At 44.5% G+C, this 10,150-nt stretch overlaps 1 protein-coding gene across 1 annotated transcript in view; it reads right to left on the reverse strand.

The window, feature by feature from the left end:
- Positions 1 to 1,505: 1,505 nt before the first annotated feature.
- LOC308335333 (transmembrane protease serine 9-like) overlaps positions 1,506 to 10,150 on the reverse strand; it is a 142,299-nt gene continuing 133,654 nt past the window's right edge. Inside the window, exons 13-14 of the mRNA XM_080792351.1 lie at positions 1,746 to 1,858; positions 1,506 to 1,544 (exon numbers count right to left, since the gene is read on the reverse strand). The gene's annotated coding sequence lies outside the window, so the exon portion shown is untranslated. The remainder of the gene's footprint in view (positions 1,545 to 1,745; positions 1,859 to 10,150) is intronic.

The following is a 10,150-nucleotide window of genomic DNA, read 5'->3' on the forward strand; positions in this document are numbered from 1 at the left end:
TCACTCCTCAGACCTATAAATCATCCATGCTTTCATCTCTTCCCGCCTCGACGATTGTAAATTGTAATGGACTCTATACACCACCCTCAGCTCCTCCTCAATCCATAAACTTCAACTAGTACAGAATACCGCTGCCAGGATTCTCACAAACACACACGGCAGATCTCACATTACCCCCGTGCTTGCTGCACTCCATTGGTTGCCCGTCAAATCCAGGATCAATTTCAAAATGATCTTAATAACATATAAGGCATTACACGGACTGGCTCCACTTTACATCTCTGAACTTAAACTACTGCATGCAAAGCCAAACATACGTTCTCTCAGGTCCTCTGAAAAAGGCCTTCCGTCTATTCCAACAACTAGACTCAAAACAAAGGGTGACCGTGCATTTGCAGTGGTTGCCCCCACTTTGTGGAATGCCCTATAGCTCCACTCAAAGTCATGCGTCCTATAAGCAACACTGTGAACCATGGCTAAATTACATTACTCGTGCTGCCAGGCGAGAATGCAGGAGAGCAGAGCGCTAGTGGAATAATAATAATAACAGACTGGCAGGTGGCAGCCAAGTATAGCCTAGCATCCTACTAGCCTACATGTAGGCAGAAAGATGGCGCCCCAAATAAGCCAAAATCCTACCGAACGCGACACTATGCCTCTTTCGTTTGAAATGTACGCATTCTGCAAACAGTCAATCAATCAATCAATCAATCAATCAATCAATCAATCAATCAAACTTTTTCCACCACCGACTTTCCTTAATAGTGATATATTTTCTGCTCTGATACTCATATTGAGCTATAGCCAGGTTGTCCACATGATGGTGCCATTTGACCAGCTATTTTCAAAGTGAGTTTGAAACTATGACCAATGACAAAAAGACTCTCATACCTATTGGTAGAAATACAACAATATGTTATGGTTTAAACTACCATGGTAGTCACATTATAATTAATAGTTATATTTATTATATTTATGTATTTATTTATAATTAATTAAGTAAGAAATCTCTCTCTCCATCCCTCCCTCTCTCCTTCTTTCTTTTTGATCGATTTAAATATGTATTAGCAGAATTACACTCAATACAAAGACTGTTAACTGTGAGTGGACGACCCAATAAAGCATTACACTTGTTTACAAGGGGGTCCACCATGTTCAATTCATTAAAACATTTAGAGACGTACAAATAAATAAATATGAAATAAATGCTTAAACACTAGGTGTAATGTTAGACCACAGAAGTGAACCTTTCAAGCCTGTTTTCTCAACTTGCTGTTTTCTGCAAGACATTACTCTATAATCTCCTAAACTGGTGGGTAAAACTGAACAACCAATATGTCCATTTGAAGTTATTATTATTATTTGAAGAGATTCATATGAGACAGACAAAGTTTGCAAATGGATATTGGAATAAAAGTAAAACTTTAATAGTTTAGCTGCAAATCATTCAAGATACAAAAATAATAATGCATTTTTACTTACAGTAGTTGCAATTAGAATCTAAGCAACATACTTTTGACCCCCGGGGCTAGAGTGAACATTCCCTTATATGTTAAAGCCACATTGTGCAATATTTAATAGACACATTGGATTGTCAAGGTGCTTGTTTTTATGTTGAGTTTGAGACCATTTTGAGCCTGTGGTAGGTTTTATGTTACATGGTGGACCACAATGGAAACAAGCTTTTGCTTTTTGTTTGTGTATAGTCCATGTTGATGTTTTCTAAATAGATTTTTTTTTAAAACTGCCAATCCAATAAAGTTATCTATCTATCTATCTATCTATCTATCTATCTATCTATCTATCTATCTATCTATCTATCTATCTATCTATCTATCTATCTATCTATAGGCTATGTATCGCACAATGGGGCTTTAAACAACCAAATCCACACAATAAAATAAGCAATGTAAAGAGAGGTTTCCCCTTAACGTAATGCAACTTGGTGCCGTGAAAAGCCCTTATGCAAAACCAGCCACACTGTAGAGCATCAGTGCGAGAGTTAAGACATACGTGAAGTACGTGAAATGGACGGTTTTAGGGCCGCCACAAAAGAGACTCTCACACGGTTTAATGGCCGCGCGCGTGGTCCACCCCGGTGGGTATACGGGGCCATAGGTGGTCATGGGTGGCCACGGTGGGTATGTGGTGGCTGGTCCCGGGGAAGGTTCAGGGTCATGGGTGGTCATGGGTGGCCACGGTGGGTATGTGGTGGCTGGCCCCGGGGATGGTTCAGGGTCATGGGTGGTCATGGGTGGCCACGGTGGGTATGTGGTGGCTGGCCCCGGGGATGGTTCAGGGTCATGGGTGGTCATGGGTGGCCACGGTGGGTATGTGGTGGCTGGCCCCGGGGATGTTTCAGGGTCATGGGTGGTCATGGGCGGCCATGGTGGGTATGTGGTGGCTGGCCCCGGGGATGTTTCAGGGTCATGGGTGGTCATGGGCGGCCATGGTGGGTATGTGGTGGCTGGCCCCGGGGATGTTTCAGGGTCATGGGTGGTCATGGGTGGCCACGGTGGGTATGTGGTGGCTGGCCCCGGGGATGTTTCAGGGTCATGGGTGGTCATGGGCGGCCATGGTGGGTATGTGGTGGCTGGCCCCGGGGATGTTTCAGGGTCATGGGTGGTCATGGGCGGCCATGGTGGGTATGTGGTGGCTGGCCCCGGGGATGTTTCAGGGTCATGGGTGGTCATGGGTGGCCACGGTGGGTATGTGGTGGCTGGCCCCGGGGATGTTTCAGGGTCATGGGTGGTCATGGGTGGTTCCGTAGGACACTGGAAACCCACGTCGGTGTCCATGCCGTCGGACATGAACCTAACGAAGCCTGGCGGGTCAGAGGTGACGTGCATGCTGATCCAGTCCTGGTAGCGCGACACGCGGGCGTAGACTCTCGGGGTGTTGGGCAGGGCGCAGCCCCAGCCGAAGCTCACCACCCCGGACTGGACCCAGCGGGGTGGCGTGCTGTTGCTCATCATGCGGCTCACCATCGGCCCGCCAGAGTCTCCCTGAGGAAATGAGAGATTCATGATATCGTTTATAATAAGTCCCCAGCAAAAAACGTTGAGAACCCCTGCCCGAGAACACTAAACATCCTTTTTGTCATACCATCACTAACCACATATACACCAAATACATGGCAACTTGAGGTAATATAATATTTCATCATGACTTTTCACAAAAACATTAAATAAAACATCATACGTACCCCCCACTTCTCTCACGCCTAAAATTATTTTAGGGCAAAGATATGTTTTTTGACTTTTATTGACTTTTATGGATACGATTAAGCATGGTAAACCCGGTTTCTAAACAGGCTATAGACGTCTGTCTGCATGTTTTATAGTGAGTGTCTGCTGCGTGTGTTGTGCACGAAAATGCACGTGCATTTGTGTGCGCACGTGTCTTATGAGGCGTTATGATTAAATGAAACATCTTTGCAGATACAATGGGGTGCCACGTCCCCCCACTTCTAAAAGTAGCACTACAACACTGGATAGAAGGATATGATGGACAGAGAAAAGGTATGATCTGTCACCTGACAGGAGTCCTTTCCTCCTTCATTGAGGCCAGCACAAAGCATGTTGTCTGTGAGGCCATGGTAGCTGCATGTACACTGCTGGTTCCCCACGACCGGCACACCGACTTCCTGAAGGTTCTGGGGAGAGGCCAGGGGAACTATAACGGAAGAGAGGAAAAGGGACTCATTTGTCTTAGGCCCGACTCACACCTTTCGATCTAGCATACAACATTGATGCATGCTAGATGTATACAAAGGGTGTGATATACATCTTGCCCCAATTATGCCTTTCCAATGGAAGTCACATGGTTTGACACAACATTTGTGTTGTACGGCTTTCGGCTGTGTTTCGACTGCCCCCCACCCCCTCATACAACACAAATGTTGCGTCAAACCATGTGACTCCCATTGGTTCTCCCATTGTGACTCCCATTGTTCAAATCATCAAAACATTTAGAGACGTACAAATAGACACTTCTATCACTGCGTGAAAAGAGGAGTTAACCCATTCTGAACGGGAACCCATTTTGGTGTCAGCATCATGTTATGCTTTAGCTATTGAAAAATAGCAGATCTACAAGCTCGTAGCGCGCCACCGAGTGGCGCGCTACGAGCTTGTAGGTCTGCTATTTTTGAAACGACTGACATTTTTAGAATCTGATCTCAGGTCAGAATGGGTTAATCAGACCAGTGTGTGTCCAGTGGAAACCTCGTATGAATCTGATCTCAGGTCAGAATGGGTTAACGGGCAATTATGGGCACTGTAGGGAGTTTCCTGTAATATACACATCCGTATTCCATGCTTTTTGCGCAGTGTAGCCAAAAAGAACAGAACAGAAATTCATCATAAAGGAGGTAAAAAAGGGAAAATAAACATACAGTATACAGTGAGGGGAAAAAGGGGTGGGTGGTTGTGGGGGATTCAGATTTTTACGGGGGCCAGTCAAGGGATTCGCATGTCTTAATGACTGTTGGTAGGGCATTCCACATTTTGGTGGCATAGGAGCTAAAATAATTTAGTCCCTTGTTTGTGCCGAATCTGGGTTGCACATGGTTTGTTGCACTCCCTCTGGTGTTGTGGGTGCAGGACTTGGTTAACATTAAGGAAGTATTTAGACAGGTACATTGGTATCTTGGTGGTGTATTGAATCTTGTGGAACAGACCCATTGCAAGATGCTGTACTCTGTCATCGACCCTAAGCCATTCCAGCCTGCCAAAGTGGGCAGGGGTGAGGTGGGTTCGGGGGTGAGGCCAAGTAGGAGCCTGACCAGTTTGTTTTGGGAAGTCTGGAGCCTTGTTTTAAGGGCCTTTGAGGTGCTGTGGTACCAAGAGGTGCATGCATAGTCAAAGAGCCCTTGTACGAGGGCTCCTGTTAGGGTGTTCAAGTTGTTTTTGTTGACCAGTGAGGAGATCCTGTAAAGGAACCTTGTTCTTTGGTTGACTTTTTTGATTAAGTTGCGGTGGCCATTTTATCACCGGAAAGATTAGCCTCCAGGATGGAACCTAGGTAGGTAATTTCATCTTTTCGTGTGATAATATTGTCACCCACTCTAACCAAGAAGCCATCTGCCTTGCTGAGATTACTATTTGATCCAAAGAGAATGGATTCAGTTTTTCCCAGGTGTAAAGATAGTGTATCAGCGAGCCAGGTGCAGATTCTACCGAGTTCAGAGCCGAGGGCCTTTTCAACCTGCAGTTTGTTCCTGTCCGAGACTAGCAGTGCTGAGTCATCTGCGAACAGAAACAAGTTGCAGTCACAAGCTGATGTCATGTCGTTTACTCTCTTTCTTGTGCAAGGGGGTTACTTTGGCCAGATTGAAATCTTGGGGGAACAGTCCCTGTTTGATGGAGAGGTTTACTGTGTGGGTGATGATTGGAGCTATAGAGATGGCCAAGTCGCATCAGTTGTTTAAAAACGTCTTTACAAACACCTAGGTTTCTGTAGAAGGTTTTAATGTGCTCTACACCAAAGAGCCCAGAGTGGGAGGGCAGTTTGTTAACCAGCGTTGTTGCTATGTTTGTAAAGAAGATGTTCAAGTAGTTGGCCACATCAAGCTTGTCAGTGATGAGAGTGTCGTTCGATTTGATGTTTATGTTTGAAAACCTGGTTTTCAGTTTCTGACCGCAGCCTAGTTGGTTGTTGAGTAGCTTCCATAGCTCCCGAGGATTGTCTTCGTTTTCCTCAGCTTTATCATTGATAAAGTTTATTTTATCTGATTTGGTCATGGCAGTAACAATATTTCTTAGCTTGTTTCGTTGGGTTTTTATGTTGTATGCATATTATGCATTGCTGGTTAAGACTCACCCGTGGCTCCCGAGTCCTGACATGGAGCTGCCGGATAAAACTCACCCATGACTTTCCTGTGAGGTTAGGATTAGGTTTCTGGTTTTGGGTAGGGTGTCTGTCGGACTAATGTGTTTGGGACTAATGCCTGTCGGACTGTTAGTGCGTTGGACCAAACACATGCACCCGCCTTATTACTCACCATCACTACCTTCCGTCCCCCAGCCAGTCAACCAGCTCATAGTTCCACTGTAGAAGGTGCTGTACGTCGCCGCCAGACAGACCGGGCGGATGTACGGCGTGAAGGTGACGGGGTGGGAGAGCCTCAGCAGAGCCATGTCGTTGTCATGCCTCATCATCTGGCCGTACTGAGGATGGTTGATGATCTGCACCACCGTGCGGTTCACCTCATTGGGGTTCATCAATTCTTGGGACTGGCGGCCCAAGAAGATGATATAGTTGTTATTGGGATCAGGGCTGCAAGAGAGTGTGTGGAGGAGGGGGTAACAATGAATTACATGAGGTATGCACATACATAAAGTGAGTGGTAAATTGAGTGGTAAATTGAGTTTATTATAGGCGTAGATATTACTATAGACGCCTTAACAGACGACGTCACACTGATAAGCAACAGCATGCGCGCGCATCACGGCAGCAGAAGAACACCACCTCTCATAAGATGCAATGGAAAAGTTCTAACGGCACTAACTGGATTTTTATTGTGATCTCTCGCCCTTGAAATATATAATCCCTGGTTTCTGTTGTGTTTGAACAATAATAGCAATTCAAAACAGTTGTCCTCAAAACCACACCTCCAGTCGCTGTCATAAGAACGGGAGGAACGGCAGCAGAGCCTATTTGTGCACGGCTGCACGCGCACCTGCAGCCCATCAAGTATAATGTATGCTTCGTTAGGCAATGGTGTCGCGCACGCAGACCTCTTACGCTCACAACAGTCGCATCTGCGATGCGATGTGAGCTTGTATATCAGCTGTTCTCTGTGTGCAATACTGTTGGGCTTTGAAGTATAAATGTCTCCTAGGGTGCACCTCACTAGCCAACTCACAAGAGGAGGTTGAATGGACTGAAACCAGCGCTCCCCAAAACAACAGGTTCGGAGATCTGTTGGGAATTGATTACATGAAACAGTCACCCATGCGCCCAGTCCCAATGTTTGTAAACAATTAATATATTACTTTTCTGTTTGGATGTATGGGCTGTCGAGGCCAGAAAGTAGTTTCTTTGCCACTTCCTGGTATGATGATGATTTCACACACGCACATGCAAAACGCACACAACCCTTATATGAACACTGATAGTTATGTGGACTAGGGATTCAACTATCGATTTTTTTTCTTAGGGATTATTCTATAAATTTGCGATAAATTTAACCAAAATATTTTGATAACACGTCACATCGCAATGCCTCGTGACTTGTGAGCTTGTAAATCAGCAATTTTCAAAAAATGTGGACCTTTCTACTTTAATGACGTGCAAAAAACAAGGATTTATTATTAATCATTTCAATTAATTAAATTATGTCTCACTTTTGGAAGCAGTGGGCAGCGGACAGCACCCATTCACTGTTGATGAGGGAACCTCCGCAGAAATGACCGTAGGAAGACTGTATGCTGACCGTCCATGGCCAGCTGCCAGGCGGCGCGGTCTGCCCTCCGACGATCTTCTGGTTCATGGGAGCCTGGCCGCACACTTAACAAAACAACACACTCATCATGTGTACTGAAGATGATGATTATTATCACTTCTACTAGTTTGGGATGGGACCATAATCGTTATTGTTTATCGCGGTTAAATCGCTCACAATAATCATACCGAGAGAAGATTTAAATGTATGGTGAAATTGTCCTCCATCACATACTAGGATTAATTAGCGTTTGTTGAGCTGCAAATTCGGTACCAATTCAATACCACTTAAATCCTCCTCTACACTTGATAAAACAGAGCACAGCAAGTATTGCAAGTTATATAAGATTAACATATCTAGTCTAACATATTCTATTTGAAAGTACATTGCTGCATAAATAAATACTACATACTTTACTTGATATCTTTCTTGTATCTTACCATGCGTGCATACTGTATCATTACTGTCAAGCAGAAACACATCTCCATATTTCATGATTTTTCATCAATTCATCCCTACGTTAGACTTTGCGGTGTGAGTGTCGCAAAAATGTAGCAAAAAGAGATGTTATGCATTGTGCCGCTTTGTCGATCTGCTATAACACACAAAAAGTCCTGGGGACTTGTTTCCATCGTGGTCCGTATTAACCCTAGAACACTAAACATCCTTTTTGTCATCACTAAACTCAGGTATATTTTACCCAATGTTAAAAAAAACCCACACACACATATATACACAAAAATATAATGTGTGCAAAAAAGAAAGTCTAAAATATGCCCCGACAAGTCTTTGCCACAGACACATTTGTCCGTGTACGGGCAAATCGATGACCAATGGTTACTTTCCAGAAAAAAATGCCTTTTGTGACGCGTTCTTCACTGTCATGCGATAAACTCATATATGGAAATATGGAGATGCTTGCCTGACAAGAGATGATGAGCATACTCTGAGCTCTTTAGAAAAATAAGCATTTATTTTAGATGCCTTAAAAGTGAGAAATTGAATGAGCTTAAACAGTGCTGCTAATCCTGGATGCTTGCCAGACACATATTTTGATGCCTGTTGTGAGTAACAGCCTGAAATTAAAGACAAACGGTGCAGATAAACCTGGATGCTTACCAGACGCAGACCACGGTTGTTGTGCAGAGTCTGAAATTCATAGCAAAGAAAGACATTAGTAAAGAAGTCTCATCAGTACACAGCACAGATTAATATGGAGCATTTCCGTGCAGCATACAATTATGTCATGCTGCGTTCATGACTACGGTATCAGGCTGGGGGCCGAGTCCGCACGGCGAGGTCGAGGTTTTTTCTTTTAAAATTCCTCCAGGGGCCACAAGGGGGCGCTCGGCCCGCGGGCCGCCTATTGGGGAACCCTGGTCTGGTGTCTCTCGAGCAGAGATGATGTACTCCGGACCAAATCAGACCGGAGCGATATGCAGCCGTATGTGGCCGCTAGAGGCGGGATCAACGTGAGACTGATGACATAATGACGCTGTGCCACAGCACAAATGTAAACACAACCTAACAAGACTACAACTCGAAATTATTGTGGAGATATCACATTGTTGTCCCACTGCTTCCGGTTCATCGTTTCTGCTTGAGAGATCCCAGATGCAGGCAGGAGGAGGGAACTTGTGAAGTTTGGCAGTATTGTAAGTAAGTCAGGTTCAAATTGAGCACCCATTTGACAAAACTGTCGTATTAAAAAGTATTACACTTTGGTCGTTTGTGAAACTAAATGAAAATGACCAAGGGTGTATCAGCGGCTCTTCTCGCAGTTGGCATCGACATCAGACACATTAGTTGCGTAACATCCTTCCAATTGCAAACATACATACACACACATCCAACTAAATCCCACTGCAACATCAGAACCGATTTTCAGTCATCCATACACATAATCTTTTGCATTATAATGCACGGCAGAATCCCACTTGAGAGACAGACAACTACCTTGTGTGTATTCCAAGTGAAAGCCAGGGTAGCTCTCTGAGTAGTCACTATGGAACGCCAAGTGCATAAAGTTGGAAGTGCTCTCAATGTTCTCTGGGAGTCTGCTGCCATGAAAGCTACCAATTAGATGACTGTTCTTGTCTGGCCCATCGTAGATGGACAGGAAGTCATAGCCGGGCTCAAGGCTAAAGCTGTGGTAAACAAAACAAAATGAACAAACAAGTTATTGTGCTCAGTCTTCTCAGATTGCGCAAGAGGTTTAGATTGTAAGATTCAAAGAGTACAGTATTTGTCATGTACAGTATGCTTGAGACTACAATATTTGTCACGTATGCCTGAGAGCAGTGAAATGTTGGTGAGACTCCAGAATGTGCAACCCATGCATTACTATACAATATCCTTGTAAAGTACAAACTAAAATAATAATAATAATAATAATAATAATAATAATAATAATAAGGAGGCAGAGTCATTTTTAATTTAACTTTTTTGCAGATGGATTCCAAGATTGTATATAAAGTAATAAAGGGGCGCTCGGGTGGCGCAGTGGTAAAGTGCCTGCCCACCACCGCAGAGTCTAGGGCTTTGAATCAACTGCGGTGCATCTGGCTTTGAGGGAAGCCAGGCTGGGAGGATGATATTTGTCACCGTACTCCGTACTGGGGCTGTACCTTTACCTGTACCTGTGAGCAGGGAGTGTTGGGAGGAGCCGGACGAAGGATACAGCAGTGACTCAATGTGTGTGGG

The sequence above is a fragment of the Protomyctophum bolini genome (genome assembly GCF_963924005.1).
Source record: "Protomyctophum bolini genome assembly, chromosome: 20".
NCBI classification, from domain to species: domain Eukaryota; kingdom Metazoa; phylum Chordata; class Actinopteri; order Myctophiformes; family Myctophidae; genus Protomyctophum; species Protomyctophum bolini.